We start from the raw sequence: 19,114 nt of genomic DNA, 5'->3' as shown, positions 1-19,114 counted from the left end.
GCTGTTTGTACACAAACAGGCAACAGACTCAATCTGACCTATAGTTTGCCAATCTTAGCTTGTAGTCTTAGAAGCTTTCAAACAAGCAAAGCACCCTGACATCTACTGTCTCATTTGTGCTTCATAATTACATGAGAAGTCCAGTTTGGTACAATACCCCTATACTATGGTTGAAGTTCCCTAAACTTCCACCAAAAAAAAGAAGAAGAAGAAGAAGAAGAAGCTTCTTGAGGGAATACAGCTGGTACATGCCGGAACCAAAACTTAAACTTGTACTCCCTAACCTCTCACCCACTCCAATTTAGGGCATATACCAAACTGTGCTTCCTCTGATTTGCCAAGGAAAATAGTCAGACTAATAATGTCCCAAGATTATACTGATCCTAACCCCAAACTTTTGCCCTCCCATGTTTGAAGCATCTATCAGATTATCTTCAACAGTGGTACATCTCTTTCCTTAAACAGTATATTTGATTTTTGCAAAAAGCTCCAAAACATTTGAGGCCAACTCTCATAAACACATAACCTGCATTTGAGATGCAAACAAGGCTTGGCTATAATGTAATAAGACCTTTTCTCTGGATTGACCTTCAAAGCCAATTCTGAAGGGAATATCCAAGTAGAAACACCTACCCCTGTCTGCAGAAAGCAAAGGAATCTTCACTGGAAAAATGAATAGGCTCCTAGTTGATTAATCTTTATACAATATTAGAATTAGAAGGGACTGCTGTGATAGTTTTTTTTTTTCTTATTTATAAAAGATGAAGAAGGAAGCAGACTCAGAAAGATTTATTTGAAGAATAGCATTTATAAAATTTCATATTTGGCTTTCGAACCTTTGTCAGTAGTAATAAACATGGAATTAATTTCCCTCCAGTATACATCTTATAAACAAAACTGGATATTGCAGTTTAGTGACATTAAGCCAGCAAGAATAGGAGATCTACCCTAACATCATTGGGAATTTTGGTCTTTTTAGGGTAAGTTACTGGTTCAGATCAAACCAGTTAATTCTAAAGGAAATCAACCCTGAATATTCATTGGAAGGACTGATGCTGAAGCTGCGGCTCCAATGCTTTGGTCACCTGATGCGAAGAGCCAACTCATTGACAAAGACCCTGATGCTGGGAGAGATTGAGGGCAGGAGGAAAAGGGGATGACAGAGGATGAGATGGTTTGATAGTGTCACCAACTCAACGGACATGATTTTCAGCAGACTCTGGGAGACAGTGGAGGACAGAGGAGCTTAATATGCTACAACCATAGGGTCACAAAGAGTTGAACATGACTTAGTGGCTGAACAACAACAACTGGTTCAAATAACGTCTCAAAAGCTCTGAGAGTCCTCAAAACCCCATAATACTGTGGAAAATTATATAGAGTCAAATTCAAGTTTTGTTGGTAAGCATTAATTACTTTCCATAGGCCTTGCAGAGTTCTCAGCTCTCATAATCCTCATAACACTCCTCTTTGGTAATTAGTATTATCCCCATTTTATAGATGAAGACATTTGCTTAGAGAGATTTGCCTACTATTGTGTTTATAGCTCAAGGAAGATATTGGATTCTAATCTAATCAGTTACTTGGGGCTCAATCAAAAAAGCAAAATCACCAGGATTGATATATATGAATTGGCCAAAAAGTTTGCTCAGGTTTTTCCATAGAATGTTACAGAAAAACCTGAACACATTTTTAGCCAACCCTATATTTGCCCTTACACAATTATAGGATATAACTGAATGGTTTACATACAGCTGGGCCTGAAGTCAGAAAGGCAGGCTTTAGGAAAGGAAAGATGGACTTGAAGGAAGGGAGAGCAAGGACAAGCTACATCCATAAAAATCAGCTAGAATCTTTGAGGATGAACTGGAGCCAATGTTATCCCAATGCCTCCAAGCCTCTGACTTCTCTGCACAAGAGCTGGTGCATTTTGCCAGAAAACTGTATGAAAACCCATCAGATTCTCAACTTCCAATTTAATGAAACCATTGCTATATCCACTGTCTTGAGGACTAAGCCCTCTAGACCAACAGAGCAGGTACAGGTAGGGAAAATTCCACTAGCTTATCCCTAGGGATGATAATAAGAGACACCATTTGCATTTCCACCTCTTAATTCCTAGAATGTAAATCCTATCTATAGGAGAGAGAGTACCATATATTATGCACTGGTTTAGAGCAGATAATGCATTCTGGAGGCTATTTGGGCTGAAGGTTCATGACATTGCACAGGAGGCAGTGATCAAGACCATTTTAAGAAAAAGAAATGCAAAAAGGCAAAATGGTTGTCTGAGGAGGACTTACAAATACCTGAGAAAATAAGCAAAGCAAAGACAAAGGAGAAAAGGAAAGACAGACCCATTTGAATGCAGACTGTCATAGAATAGCAAGGAGTGATAACAAAGGCTTCCTTAGTGATGAATGCAAAGAAATAGAGGAAAATAATAGAATGGGAAAGACTAGAAATCTCTTCAAGAAAATTAGAGATACCAAGGGAACATTTCATGCAAAGATGAGCACAATAAAGGACAGATATGGTATGGACCTAACAGAAACAGAAGATGTTAAGAAGAGGTGGCAAGAATACACAGAAGAACTATACAAAAAAGATCTTAATGATCCAGGTAACCACAACGGTATGATCACTGGACTAGATCCAGACATCCTGGAATGTGAAGTCAAATGGGCCTTATGAAGCATCACTATGAACAAAGCTAGTGGAGGTGATGGAATTCCAGTTGAGCTATTTCAAACCCTAAAAGATAATGCTGTTAAAATGATGCACTCAATATGCCAGCAAATTTGGAAAGCTCAGCAGTGGCCACAGGACTGGAAAAAATCAACTTTCATTCCAATCCCCAAAAAAGGCAATGCCAAAGAATGTTCAAAACTACCACACAATTGCTTTCATCTCCCACACTAGTGAAGTAATGCTCAAAATTCTCCAAGCCAGGTTTCAACAGTACATGAACTGTGAACTTCCAGATGTTCAAGCTGGATTTAGAAAAGACAGAGGAACCAGAGATCAAATTGCTAACATCCGTTGGATCGTTGATAAAGCAAAGGAGTTCCAGAAAAACATCTATTTCTGCTTTTTTTTACTATGCCAAAGCCTTTGACTGTGTGGTTCACAACAAACTGTTGAAAATTCTGAAAGAGATGGGAATACCAGACCAACTGACCTGCCTCCTAAGAAATCTGTGTACAGGTCAAGAAGCAACAGTTAGAACTGAACATGGAACAACAGAGTGGTTTCAAATCAGGAAAGGAGTGCATCAAGGCTGTATATTGTCACCCTGTTTATTTAACTTATATGCAGAGTACATCATGTAAAATGCCAGACTGGATGAAGCACAAGCTGGAATCAAGATTCCTGGGAGAAATATCAATAACCTCAGATACACAGATGACACCACCCTTAAGGCAGAAAGTGAAGAACTAAAGAACCCCTTGATGAAAGCAAAAGAGAGTGAAAAAGTTGACTTAAACTCAACATTCAGAAAACTATCATGGCATCTGGTCCCATCATGGAAAATAGATGGGGAAACAATGGAAACAGTGACAGACTTTATTTTCTTGGGCTCCAAAATCACTGCAGATGGTGACTGCAGCCATGAAATTAAAACATGCTTGCTCCTTGGAAGAAAAGCTATGACAAACTTGGACAGTATATTAAAAAGCAGAGACATTACTTTGCCAACAAAGGTCCATCTAGTCAAAGCTATGCTTTTTCCATTAGTCATGTATGGATGTGAGATTTGGACCATAAAGAAAGCTGAGCACTGAAGAATTGATGATTTTGAACTATGGCATTGGAGAAAACTCTTGAGAGTCCCTTGGACTGAAAGGAGATCAAACCAGTGAATCCTAAAGGAAATCAGTCCCGAATATTCATTGGAAGGACTGATGTTAAAGCTGAAACTCCAATACTTTGGCCACCTGATGTGAAGAAGTGACTCATTGGAAAAGACCCTGATGCTGGGAAAGATTGAAGGCAGGAGGTGAAGGGGACAACAGAGGATGAGATGGTTGGATGGCATCGCCAACTCGATGGACATGAGCTTGAGCAAGCTCCAGGGGTTGGTGATGGACAGGAAAGCCTGGTGTGCTGCAGTCCATGGGGTTGCAAAGAGTTGGACATGACTGAATGGCTGAACTGAACTGAACTGAATTCCTAGAATGTAAATCCTATCTATGGGAGAGAGAGTACCATATATAACTCACTGGTTTAGAGCAGATAATGATTCTGGATGCTATTTCAGCTTCCCTAGTGGCTCAGATGGTAAGGAATCTGCCTGAAATGCAGGAGACCTGGGTTCAATCCCTGGGTCAGGAAAATCCCCTGGAGACAGGAATGGCTACCCACTCCAATATTCTTGCCTGGAGAATTCCATGGGTTCTTCTTCTATCTTCCAACCTATTCACATCCAGTTAGCACTGTAACTAGTCTCAAAAGGTCATTCTACTCTTCCATCAGGCCACCTGCTTCATACTGGTGTGGAACCCAGTAAGACCAGTGAATTACAAGAGTATGAGCCCATTGCTGTATTTAATTTCCTGTGAATGAGGTCCTCAGTTGAAAGCAATGTTGTACGGTGATCATGGCATCTGTAAGTCTATAAATGTAGTATTGGCAGATGCACTGAAAGAAGTTAATGCAAATCTACATCTATTCCAATGAGAGCAAAGTGCCAGTGCTGTCCCTTACATGGTAGAACTGGCCCAACTGAATCAACCTGCCATCAAGTATCTGTTTAAATTCTTCAGGGATTGGTGCCCTACTGGGAGTTCATTGTCATTCTCTGCTGTTGCAGGACATATCTTCAGCAGTCACTGAAGTGAAATCAGTCTTAGTGAGGAGTCTATATTGCTGAGCCCATGTATAACCTCCACCCCTATTTCTCTGCCCACTTTGTTCATAAAGCCAATTGGGCAAGGGTAAGGGTTGCTGGGAAGAGAAACTGACTGGTATCCATTAGTCTATCTTGTACACCTGATTAAGCTCCTTCTCTGTTTAGGTTGCTCTTTGATGTATGTTCACAGAGGTCCACGCACAATCAGAGGATGCCTGATTGACACTCTTGGAGGAAAGACCTATGACCAGTAACTTCCCAAGACTTCTTTGTCACTAATTTTCCCACTGAGCTCCTTCCAAGTTCCTGACCATCTAGGCAAACCAATAGCCAGACCACAACCCACGAATTATTGTCTATACACATCTCTTACTCTCTCCTTCTAAGAAAAATTAACAACCAAGTACACTGCTTGAAGTTCCTTCCCTTACCACTGTCTTTAGGGTCACCCCAGAGTATGGCTCATGCTCAGTCACTAAGTTGTGTCCAACTCTTTGCCACCCCATTGACTATAGTCCAGCAGGCTCCTCTGTCCATGGGATTTCCCAGGCAACAATACTGGAGTGAGTTTCCATTACCTCCCCAAGGGCATCTTCCCGACCCAGGGATGGAAATTGCATCTCCTGCATTTCCTGCATTGCTGATTCTTTACCTAGGAAGCCCAGGACTGTAATTGTCTATTTTGGGATAGTGCCAGCATATTGCCAAAAACCATCCATAAATTAGACCTAAATGATCCTTCCTTAGCTGATAACGGGGAACAGCCACAGGGCCATATGTTTGAGAAGGAAGAAGCCGTATCTCTGAAGGCTGTCCCATGAACATCACTGCCTTTGCATATACAACTTACATTAACCTTCAGGACCTGCTCTAACCTGATCTTGTTCACAGTGCTTCCATTTAGGCATGGAATGCTTCTATGCACAAACAATTTTATGACCCAAATATGTGGGTTTCCATAACCTGTGATCTTAACTACCATGCTGCACCTCTGTTGGAGTTCATAACAAGCAAGAACCATTATATGTGGTACAGAAAGAAACATCAAGTAACCACCATTCTTTACAACATTACCACAGACGTCCATTATGTTAACACTGCTGATTTCAAATATAAAGCAGATATAATGGAAGAGCTAAGCCCAAGCAACTCCTGAAAAAATGATAATGGAAGGTGCCTGATTTACACTCTTGGAGATAATTATCTGTGACCAGTAACTACACAGGAGAAAAGACCTTTGAAATTATATATAATTTAAATCCTAAATATCTTTTAAAGTAAATAGGTGTTTCTAAAACTTTTTCTGTTAATGATGCATTCCCATGGCAAAAGAGCAGAGTAGCCAATCTTTTCTTAACTCTTTCACTTTCTTCTCAAGCTTTCTAAAATACAACAGTATACATGCTATGGTAATTGCTCAAAAATATAACATTATTTCATAATCAACCTTCAAACAGCCTGCATCATATTTTGACAAATAAACTGTAACTCTCTGGTATGTTTGATTGCCCTTTTAGGAGATTCTACTTTGATTTCAGGCAAATTTGATTGCTCAATCTCTGAAGAAGGAGAAAGTAAAAAAATTAAAAAGAGAAGCATTTCTTTTGCAAAGCACGAGGGGAAAAAGAACTTGTCTTAGGAAACAGACTGTAAATAGGACATTGTAAGAACACAGTTTTGATTTTAATGCTATTACTCCATCCATCATGTATCAAAGGAAGAGTCCACATAAGATGGTGCACCTATGAATAAAGAGATGTCAACATTTCACAAGTGATAATAAGATGGAGTGACTTTTTCTTCCAAAGAGCTCTTCAAATATTGCATCTACAAAGATTACAATATTAAAGGACGAGTGAGACACCCTTAGAAATTTGAGCAAGGATTTTCCTTCTCGTCTTTGTTTGACTTTGACTCTCCGGGCTTCAGAATGAAAGCTCTGCAACTCTGAGCACAGCTACCTTGCATTTGGCACCCTGGAAATTCTCTAGTTCTTCCTGGGCTGATTTTCCCATCCTGGCTACTCTTTGATATAAATAAGAAATGAAGTTGCAAATATAGTCACTGTCAAAGCTTCAAAACAAGGTGGGGGGAGGGGGTGGAGTGGTGACAAGGCTAATCCAAGAACTGCAGTTACTGTCAAATGTAAGGATAATCTAAGAATTGCGGTTAAGCCAAAGAGCTTTAATGCTTGGCTTTGGAATGGATCATGAAATTGAGGGAGCCTTCTTGTTGAACTCTAACAAATACTAAAATGAGTCTATGCCCTGGGGATAACCACCAACTCCTAGTTCTGGGAGGCCAGCCTACACTTAACATTTTTTTTCAGTTGAGCTCCAACGTGGGCAATCCACCCAGATAAATGGAGAATTGATTTTAAATGTCAGGTGATGAGAAATGCCAGTGTGGTAAGAAAAGGGAAGAAGAGATGGGGCAAGAAGGAAGCATAATTCACGCGTTGGCGAGCCTACGGTGACTCCAATCAGACCCGTAATTCTATCCCCCATACTGAAGAAGATGCTTACAACAGTCATGGGTCACAACACAAGCTCCTTTATTCCCACGGCAAACAGCATCTGAAAATGATGCTCCATGCAATTAAGGTTTGTTGGGAACTTTTTTTTTTCTTTTCACATATGGCAATATTTATCTTCAAAGTTTTCCTCTTTGGCTCATGGGCTCCTTCGTGAGGCAGCTGGTCTTGTGTGGCCTAATTGTGAGATGATTTGTTGTGTGATTCGGTAGCATTGTTTATTTGTACAGTGGTTCAGTGGAATTTATAAACTGCATAATATTGTTCTAGACTGTTTTCTTTTTATTAAGAAGCCACATTTTCTCCAGCATTCACGACTGGGACTATAATTAGGCAGAGGATTCAAGATATTTTCAACCTAGCTTCCTCTGTTAATTAATGTCATTAAACCAGAAACTCTTGCATTTAAATGAAAAGATGGGAACAGAACATGGAAAGAGAACTCAAGGGATGAATCAAGTTGAAATCAATCTTTGTTTTGCATACAAAGAGCTTGTTAACAAATACTCAGATGTAACTAATACAAGCTGTAAGTTGTATCTAATTAGTCCTAGCTGTTCTCAGGAAAATCGGGACAAATCATGGAGTCTTTTAGAAAAGTTCCCTTTTACTATTCTTGGTCTGTCCCTGAGAAACCCTCAGTAAATGGTCCCAGTGACTTGTCACAAGTTCTTTAATGATGAAATATTTCCAGTGCTGCCAGGCCTATAAAAAGTTCTAAGAGCAATTTGACCTTCCCATTTCATTTCCTTTATTAAAAAGAAGCTACATGTGGGGTTTTGCTTGTTGTTGTTTTTTTTCCAATAAGAATATTTCTAAATAAATTATGAATGGAATTCTCAAGGGACTTTGGAAGTAAAAAGGGATAATTGCAGGACCTGGGATGGGATGTGAAACGGGACCATGGTAAGATATGTTTAAGCTGAATAGAAAGGCTTCAGATAAAACAGGGAGTCGCAGGGGAGGGCTGGTTAGCTACGGGTCAAGCAGTTTCCAACATGGCATTGCTGTGGTGAATGAGTCACAGACCAGAGTCTGGCCCCTTGCCTTCGCAGTCCTTAATTAGATCTTATCTAGACTCTCCGATGTAGTCAGAATCTTGAGGAGAGATTCACACATTAAGTTCACAGAAGGGTATGAGTGAATCCAAAGGTCAATTTACTAATTTCTTATGGAGGGTGTCTAGGTCGGGGTGCTGAATGCTTGCCCCTCCCATCTAAGACATCCCTTTCCATGTACTGAGTAGACAGGAAGCTGGGTTATTCATCTAAATGCTGCTTGGCTGGCATGGAACTGAAACCCATGGGTGGGGAATGTTTGAGGATCATGTTATCTAAGCCAAGATAAGGTTCAATGAAATTCCCATCATTTCACAGGAACAACACTCTACAGAGATCTCTGTCTCCCAAATTTAGTCACTCAGTCTACTCAATAAGACTTAACATAAATCATTAATTCTTTTACCTCTTTTCCTCTGTGCTGCACATCTTTATTTAAAGTTGTTAAGGTTGTTAACCAATTATTGAATGGCTATTTCTGTGGATGCCATCTTTGAATTTTTAAGACCATTCTTTTTTATACTAAGTTTCTTGGGGAACCCTTGTTTCACTCCAGTGTATCATCTTCAAAATTTAGGATTCAATTGTTCACTGAAGATATATGTTTAATCAGTTGAGTTCAGTTCAGTCGCTCAGTTGTGTCCGACTTTTTGCAACCCCATCAACTGCAGCACAGCAGGCCTCCCTGTCCATCACCAACTCCCAGAGTTTACCCAAATTCATGTCCATTGATTTGGTGATACCATCCAACCATCTTATCCTCTATTGTCCCCTTTTCCTCCTGCCTTCAATCTTTCCTAACATCAGGGTCCCTTCAAATGAGTCAGCTCTTCACATCAGGTGGCCAAAATATTGGAGTTTCAGCTTCAACATCAGTCCTTCCAATGAACACCTAGGACTGATTTCCTTTAGGATGGACTGGTTGGATCTCCTTGCAGTCCAAGGGACCCTCAAGAGTCTTCTCCAACACTATAGTTCAAAAGCATCAATTCTTCCGCACTCAGCTTTCTTTATAGTCCAACTCACATCCATACATGACTACTGGAAAAACCATAGTCTTGACTAATTGGACCTTTGTTGACAAGGTAATGTCTCGGCTTTTTAATATGCTGTCTAGGTTGGTCATAACTTTCCTGATATTTTTAATATCAGGAGTGTATTGAATATAAGGGCTTCTTATATATATAAAGCCACCTTTACCCAGGTGGCTCCGTTGGTAAAGAACCCACCCGCAAAGGAGACATGAGTTGGACCCTTGGGTCTGGAAGATTCCCTGGAGAAGGAAATGACAACCCATTCCAGTATTCTTGCCTAGGAAGTCCCATGGACAGAGGAGGCTGCTGGCAGCCTACAGTCCGTGGGGTTGCAAGAGTCAGACACAAGTTAGGTACTAAATCACCACCAAACCAAGAGTTAGGTTGCTGTTGCTGCTGTTGCTAAGTCGCTTCAGTCGTGTCCGACTCTGTGAGACCCCATAGACGGCAGCCCACCAGGCTCCCCCATCCCTGGGATTCTCCAGGCAAGAACACTGGAGTGGGTTGCCATTTCCTTTTCCAATGATTGAAAGTGAAAAGTGAAAGTGAAGTCGCTTCAGTCGTGTCCACCTCTTAGCGACCCCATAGATGGCAGCCTACCAGGCTCCTCTGCCCAAGGGATTTTCCAGGCAAGAGTACTGGAGTGGGTTGCCATCGTCTTCTCCAGAGAGTTAGGTTGGGTACAATCAAAAGCACAAAAAGAAAGGGAGATGAACTCTGCTGTCAGGAAACCTCAAGTCCAGGTAGGGAGATAAACTGTAGATCCATTCAGAAGAACAATGCTGTGCAAAACATGGCTTGGTGCCAGACACATAGCAGTGTCCAAAGAAGGAAGAAAATAGGATTGTCCAGAGAAAGTTTAATGGAAGAAATAGAATTTAGGAGGAAAACTGTATAAATTCTGGGTTGGGTTAAGGTGGGCTTTCTTGCTTTAAGCACTGATTTTGTTGTGGGGGCCTTTTCCATGTATTGTAGGATGCCCACATCTTGGGCCTCTATCCAACATGCTGGTAATATCACTCGCTCAGTGGTAAAGAACTTGCCTGCCAATGCAGGAGATGCAGTTTTGATCCTGGGTCAGGAAGATCCCCTGGAGGAGGAAATGTCAATCCACTCAAGTATTCTTGACTAAGAAGTTCCAAGGACAGAGGATCCTGGAGGGTTACAGTCCATAGGGTCAAAGAGTCAGACATGACTTAGTGACTAAACAAGTGTGACAACCAAAAGAATCTCCAGATATTGTCATATATCCCCTGAGGCCTGCAAAATGACCACTGTTAGAACCCATGCAGCAAAGGTAGCCTGTCATCCAAGTAAATTATTCAACTGATCTTTAAAGATGGGGAACCACTAGTGCCCAGGAGAGAAGTCGGGGTCAAAATTCAGAATGGAGAGTTAGCCTCACAACTGTGTGACTAAAATATTGGGGACTTAGGAAGAACAATGACAATCAAAGAGAATAGGTCACACTGCAGGGAGATTCTTCACCATCTGAGCTACCAAGAAAGCCCTTTTTTCAAGGGCCCGAGACTGGATATAACATAAGACATAACAGTAGTTAGGAAATGTATTTTTTGAAATTAAATTGTTGTTTTGAAAACTCCTAAAACATTCCTGCCTTTACTCTGAACTGGTGAGTTTTTTGATATATGATTCTCCTTTGAAAACACTCCAAGTAAAGGGAGAGGTTGGCTACCTATGACTAATTATCTCAGAAGACATCTAAATAACTTATAGGAACAAATATGATTACAGGCCTGACACCAGAACCAGACAGTTTTCAAGGCAGAGAGCTCCCTTCTTACGACATACTATTTTGAGTGCTGAAATATATAATTATGACAGAACACATTTCAAAATGACACTCCACATAAATAATGTCACCACAATCCATCATATAATCCCTTTTCAGGGAGTTTTTTGCCAGGGCTGCACATGAGCAGAAGTCTTCAGCAGCATCAATAGCCACTGTATGTGTGTGTGTGTGTGTGTGTGTGTGTGTGTGTGTGTGTGTTAGTAACTCAGTCATATCTGACTCTTTGCGATCCCATGGACTGTAGCCCACCAGGCTCCTCTGTCCATGGGATTCTCCAGGCAAGAATACTGGAGTGGAATGCCATCACCTTCTCCAGGGGATCTTCCTGATCCAGGGATCAAATCTGGGTTTCCTGAATTGCAAGCAGATTCTTTACCATCAAAACGCCTAATGTCACAAGCCAGCTTGGAGGAAGAAATTGATATCTGTGCCCAACTTGTGACTTTGCTGGGGACCATGGAGGGGGACAGGGCTTCCATGGTGGCTCAGACCATAAAGAGTCTGCCTGCCAATGCAGGAGACAAGAGTTTAATCCCTGGATTGGGAAGATCCCCTGGAGAAGGAAATGACACCCTACTCCAGTATTCTTACCTGGAGAATTCCGACAGAGGAACCTGGCAGGCTACAGTCAATGGGGCCACAGAGTCAGACATGACGGAGCAACACTTTCTTTCTTTCTTTCTTGGAAGGGAACCAAGGAAAGACTCACTGGCAAAGAGGCATCTGATACTAGAGTAGGCCTGTTAATATTCTGTGGAGTGTTCAGCAGGCCTGTTGTCTCCTGGATTCATTTTGTAATCATTCTAGCAGGAAGTAAGAAGGCCCAGTGACTCATGCAGAAATACATCCTTCAAAAAAAAAAGAAAGAAAGAAAGAAAACAAAAACAAAACCTAGTTGACCTTTCCAACTTGTTCAGATGTACACCGTTTAAATTTTTGCTTGTTTTTAATTCACCAAAAAGCAGGTATGGTGGGGAAGTACAGCTGGGTCTTGGGCAGAGGGGATCCATCAGCCTAGAAGGTGGTGGGCAGGAGCACACAGGAGCGTGGAGGAGGGCAATCTATCTGAAACCTTTACCAGCCCCCCTGACTTTGTTTCAGATCTTTTTATTCGCTCTTTGCCTGGACTCCAACGTGTCGGGAGCAGCAGTGCAGAAACAACGCTGATTCAGAAAGGCTGGTTGCCAGAAACAGAAAGGATTCTGTGTGGGGAGGGCAAGCTACACATGGCAAGGCCTGTTATCCTTGCACGCAGGAGAAACTGTCAGAATCTTTTGAATCAAAAATATCGGAGTGGAAAGCAGCCTTTAAAAAAAAGTTTTTTTTTTAAGTGCTGACTCTCCTCTGATTTCCAGAGTTTTCTGGTTAGGCTTCAGTTGGAAATGCCACTGTGGGTGCGACTGTGTGTGTGCTCAATTGCTCAGTCCTGTCTGACTCTGCAAAGTCATGGACTATAGCCCGCCAGGCTCCTCTGTCCATGGGATTCTCCAGGCAAGAACACTGGAGTGGGTTGCCATTTCCTTCTCCAGGGGATCTTCCCAACCCAAGGACTGAACCCTCATCTCCTACATTGGCAGGCAGATTCTTTATCACTGAGCCACATGGGAAGCCCTGTGGTGGTATTATTCTAACACAATTCCTCTTTCCTTTCCACTCTCTCAGATAAAACCATTTCGAGGCAGTAATCCTTTAAAGCTATGGGCAAATGTTAAGGATAATTTTTATTTTGTCCAAACGCTTTTATTCATCTCTTCCTTTGAATCCTCTCCTTGCCCAGCCATTACTATTTGCTTCCTTTTAAAAAAAAAGAAGAAACCACTCACATTATGACATATACTAGAATAGCTCCAAGTCCTATTCTTAGATTGATATATAAGGAATTCACCACTCCCTTCAGGATTAAGGAGCATTAACCTTTGGAACACAGTCTCCATAGGCATGTCAGGGTATTTTTAAGAATGGGAAAACCCAAGATACAGATAAACAACAACAGTTCCACACGGGTTTATTTTTAGATCTGAGATTCTAAAGTGTATATAAAGTTACAGATACCAAAATGGTTCTCAGTCTGGTGGGCATGCCCCTCCCAACACCACAGACCGCAGTCCCCTGGCTCTGTCGCATCTGTTCACATGCACACATATGTGAACACACATGCACACACCTCAGACCCCTTCATAAAATCCGACTGCCACAACCCCTAGTTGTGATCATAATCCAAACCGTGATGAGGAGTAGAAATATTTAACTGTGTCCTGCAGATAAAAGACATTGCTAAGACTTTCCCCATAGTCACTGAATTGTGTCCAACTCTTTTGTGAACCTGTGGACTGCAGCCTGCCAGACTCCTCCGTCCGTGGAATTTCCCAGGCAAGAATACTGGAGTGGGTTGCCATTTCCTTCTCCAGGGGATCTTCCTGACCCAGGGATCAAACCTGCATCTCCTGCACTGGCAGGAGGATTCTTTACCACTGAGCCACAGGGAAGCCCTTCCCCCGTAAAACTGTAATTAAAAATGCCTGGGTTTTGGCAAATTTGTCCAGAGCATTTGAATGTTAGTGATTTCTCCAAAACCACTCACGAACTCTGAGGCTGTCATGCAAAAATGGTGTGGATATTACCCTTCCTGCAGTGACTACTAACCACTAGTCTTTAAAAATGGACAGAGAGTGGCATTGCTGGGTCATATGGTAGTTCTATTCCCAGATGCTTTCACAGAGAACAGACTTACAGAGACAGGTGCGGGGGGAGGGAGAACAAGGAGAGGGTGGAACAAATGGAGAGAGTAACATGGATGCGTATACACTACCATGTGTAAAATGATAACCAGTGGGAATTCGTATGACTCAGGGAACGCAAACCGGAGCTCTGTAACAACCTGGAGGAGTGGGATGGGGTGGCAGGTGGGAGGGAGGTTCAAGAGAGAGGGCACACATGTATACCTACGGCTGACTCATGTTCATGGATGGCAGAGGCCAATACAATATTGTGAAGCACTTATCCTTCACTTAAAAAAGTTTGGGGGAAAAACATGGACAGGGAGCCCACGGAAAAGAATGGGAAAAACTTCCTTGCGTGATGTGGTATCAAAAATCTGCAGCGGAAAAGAAAGTAATAACATGTGAACATTGACCCTATTTGGACTGATCTAGAGCAGTCTTTTGGGGTTCCCCAAGGGGCGTGCAGACCCATGTGCTTATTCCAAAGCTGTGAATCTATCTAAAATATGGAGTACGCTTTAATGAAGCTTTGGTTTTCCGCTAATCTAGAACACATGGCATCTTTAAAGGACTAATGGGATCCGAGAGTAATGGAACGATTTGCTCTATCCTCTTGGAAAAAGCAGCAGCCGTATGGTTCTGGCACCTGGAGGGAATCAATTTCTCTAGTTGGTTTTAACCAGATTGTCTGAGTTTGTTTATATTCCTGAGGAATATCATTACACTAATGATTTGTTAAATTTGTAAAAACTTCTTAGTCAACTGATACAATATCTGGGATTTATTTCAAAATAATCCAGTGGGATGAAGAAGAAAGTGAATAGAGATGTAGATAAAACACTTAGAGCTGAATAAAGGGTACAGGAGGTTTATTCTACTGTTCTTGCTGCTTTTGTGTGTGTTTGAAATTTTCCATAATAAAAAGCTTTTTAAAGTTCTATGCAGTCATTCATTTATTTTCCGTCTGAACTCTTTGAGTGACTCCTTCAAAAAATGCACAACTTCCCAGTTTAATTCACACAGTTAAAGCATACAGTTGGCAGCCTAGTTGCAGGGGGGTTAGGGAGGGCATTCTAAAGCAATGCAAACAATAAGACATCCAAGTTCCCAAATCCTGATTTCAGGGAAAATGTCTTCATCTCCCTGAACTCTGTAATTTTACATTTAAAACTGGAAGCAATAGTACCTAGTTTATCAGAACTGTTATGTGGGTCAAAAAAGTTAATATATCCAAAAGGGTCCTGACCCTATAGGTGAACAATACATGTCATTTTTATTTCTCAACAAAACCACTGATGGAATATCAAATGCTGAGTTTATTTCAAATACCAAAGAAACAAAACAAGACTCTTTTAGGCATGTATCTGCCTAAATAAGCAGATGTGTGTGATTCTGTGTGATTTGAACTGTGCTGGACACAGCACAGAATAATATATGGTCATTGCTTTAGAGGATTCTGTAGCTTAGTGGTAGGCAGAGATATAAATTTATACCACCAGTTGGGGAAAAGCCAAAACAGGGGCATATATGTGGAACTCTGGAATCCTGGACAGGACACTGTGAACTCAGTCAGGGGGGTCATGGAGTGGTTAATCAGGCACTCGAATAGGACATCCTATTGACCACTAAGCCCTGCTCCACAGCCTCTCAGGGAATCCATCCAAGCTCCCAGCCAGCCCATTGCCTCTCCTGGCCATATCCTAGGTAACCAACAGACAGCCACGGAAACGGAGCATACACAGTGGAAGGAAACCAGAACAAATAACCTCTGGCATTTCCACTCATTTCAGGACAGTCCATCTGAATTGTTAATAAACAGAGAACAGAATTGTTGGAAGGAATGGAGCAGATTGGAGGGTCCAGCTTGAGGGTCCGGGGTGAGGGTTTGATAGGGGGAGATATACTAGAAACACTTGAGTTCTTGAGAGGCTCTGAGGGGTCAGGGGCAGGGCCCCTGGGGCATGGGGCATCAGAAAGCAGTCTCTTGCAGGCTTTGCTTTTGGTCAGGGGACAAAGAAAACTGAAAAAGAGAAATAGCCAGCATGGTGGTACACAGCAAGAGGCAAAATCCAAATAACTTGCCCCTCCTTTTTTCTATTGGCACTATAAATACCATTTTCAAATGTTACCGTAACTTAATGAGTCTCTTTTAGGAAGCGCTGGGTTGTGAGTCATCTCAAAACTATGTGTGAGGCTGAACACCCTGCTCAGATTCCATGAACCTTTGCAACTGGCTTTTACTGGGTCTGGTTTGGAATCCCATTTCTGTGGCGAGGAAGCATCTGAGCTACATACAGGCGAGGTCAACTTGGCTGCCAAGATCTCACCAACCGCACTTATTCCTGTCTTGCCCTGGGGGGCTTCCAGGAGAAGGGACTTGCATGATGTGGATCCACTTTTAAAAGACAAGGTGGGGCTAATTTTAATAAGTGAAATGTTTTTAGAAGAAGACCCTTTGCAGATGACAGAAAGTAGACAAAAGGGAAATAGACTGAAGGCTCAAAGCAGGGATGGGGATGACTGCACCAAATCTCCTGGATCCCCTGGGGTCGAGGCTGCAGAGCTGGCCAAACTGCATCTGGGCCACCTGTCTAAAGAAATCCCCACAGGTGTCCTTTCAGGGCTCATCCCCTCCATCTCACGGCTCTCCAGAAAGTCAGCAAGTCAAAACCAAGATACACATCAGATAACAATCCTAGCAAAATTATTGCATTACTTTACCAAGTGACGGCCTGATCTTCTGGTTCTGCTGCTGCTGCTGCTAAGTCGCTTCAGTCGTGTCCGACTCTGTGCGACCCCATAGACAGCAGCACACCAGGCTCCCCCGTCCCTGGGATTCTCCAGGCAAGAACACTGGAGTGGGTTGCCATTTCCTTCTCCAACGCATGAAAGGGAAAAGTGAAAGTGAAGTTGCTCAGTCGTGTCCGACTCTTAGCGACCCCATGGACTGCAGCCTATTGGGCTCCTCCATCCGTGGGATTTTCCAGGCAAGAGTACTGGAGCGGGGTGCCATTGCCTTCTCTGTCTTCTGGTTCACCCTCACCAAAATCTATGAAGTAGGCAGTACTTACTAGTTTTAGCTTATTAATATTATTTAATGATTTTGCCTTTTGAGTAAAAATTATTTGTATGATAGTAATGTATGTTTACTACTTGAAGATTACAAGGCAAAATAATAAACCACAGAAATAAGAACTGGGATCCAACCCTTGGACATAAGAACTGTTAGCATTTGAATATATTTCTCTGCTGAATTGCATGGGACTTAAGGGAGTAGATATGTTTTTCATCATAGGGATCTGGAATGCAAAAGTGGAAAGTCAAGAGATACCTGTAATAACAGGCAAGTTTGGCCCTGGAGTACAAAATGAAGCAGGGCAAAGGCTAACAGAGTTTTGCCAAGAGAACGCACTGGTTATAGCAAATATCCTCTTTCAACAACACAAGAGATGACTCTACACGTGGACATCACCAGATGGTCAACACTGAAAATCAGATTAATTTTATTCTTTGCAGCCAAAGATGGAGAAGCTCTACACAGTCAGCAAAAACAAGACTAGGAGTTGACTGTGGCTCAGATCATGAACTCCTTATTGCAAAATTCAGAGTTGAACTGAAAAAAGTAGGGAAAACCACTAGACTATTCAGGTATGACCTAAATCAAATCCCTTATGATTACACAGTGGAAATAACAAATAGATTCAAGGGATTAGATCTGATACACAGAGATAGACAGAAAAACTACTGACAGAGGTTCCTGACACTACAGGAAGCAGTGATCAAAACCATCCCCAAGAAGAAGAAATGCAAAAAGGCAAAATGGTTGTCTGAGGAGGATTACAAATAATTGAAAAAAGAAGAGAAGTGAAAGACAAATGGAGAAAAGGAAAGATATATCCACCTGAATGCAGAGTTCCAAAGAATAGCAAGGAGAGAAAAGAAAGCTTTCCTCAGTAATCAGTGCAAAGAAATAGAGGAAAACAATAGAATTGGAAAGACTAGAGATCTCTTCAAGAAAATTAGAGGTACCAAGGGAACGTTTCATGCAAAGATGGACATAATAAAGGACAGAAATGGTATGGGCCAAACAGAAGCAGAAGATATTAAGAAGAGGTGTCAACGATACACAGAAGAACTATACGAAAAAGATCTTAATGACCCAGATAACCATGATGGTGTGATCACTCACCTAGAGCCAGACATCTTGGAGTGTGAAGTCAAGTGGGCCTTAGGAATCATCACTATGAACAAAGCTAGTGGAGCTGATGGAAATCCAGTTGAGCTATTTCAAATCCTAAAAGATGATGCTGTGAAAGTGCTGCACTCAACATGCCAGCAAATTTGAAAACCTCAGCAGTAGCCACAGGACTGGAAAAGGTCAGTTTTCATTCCACTCCCAAAGAAAGGCAATGGAAAAGAATGTTCAAACTACTGCACAATTGCACTCATCTCACACACTAACAAAGTAATGCTCAAAATTCTCCAAGCTAGGCTTCAACAATATGTGAACTGAGAACTTCCAGATGTTAAAGCTGGTTTTAGAAAAGGCAGAGGAACCAGAGATCAAATTGCCAACATCCACTGGATCATAGAAAAAGCAAGAGAGTTCCAGAAAAACATCTACTTCTGCTTCATTGACTACACTAAAACCTTTGACTGTGTGGACCACAACAAATTGTGGAAAATTCTTCAAGAGATGGAAATACCAGCCCACCTTACCTGCCTCCTAAGAAATCTGTATGCAGGTCAAGAAGCAACAGTTAGAACCAGACATGGAATAACAAACTGGTTCCAAATTGGGAAAGGATTACATCAAGGCTGTATGTTGTCACCCTGCTTATTTAACTTCTATGCATAGTACAACATGCAAAATGCCAGACTGGATGAAACACAAGCTAGAATCAAGATTTCCGGGAGAAATATCAATAACCTCAGATATGCAGAGAACACCACACAGAAAAGGAAGAGGAAATGAACAGACTCTTGATGAAAGTGAAAGAAGAGAGTGGAAAAGTGGGCTTAAAACTCAACATTCAAAAAATGAAGATCTTTGCATCCAGTTCCATCACGTCATGGAAAATAGATGGGGAAACAATGGAAA

Source organism: Bos indicus x Bos taurus, chromosome 16 (genome assembly GCF_003369695.1).
Source record: "Bos indicus x Bos taurus breed Angus x Brahman F1 hybrid chromosome 16, Bos_hybrid_MaternalHap_v2.0, whole genome shotgun sequence".
Lineage (NCBI taxonomy): Eukaryota > Metazoa > Chordata > Mammalia > Artiodactyla > Bovidae > Bos > Bos indicus x Bos taurus.
This window is presented reverse-complemented; position numbering follows the sequence as displayed.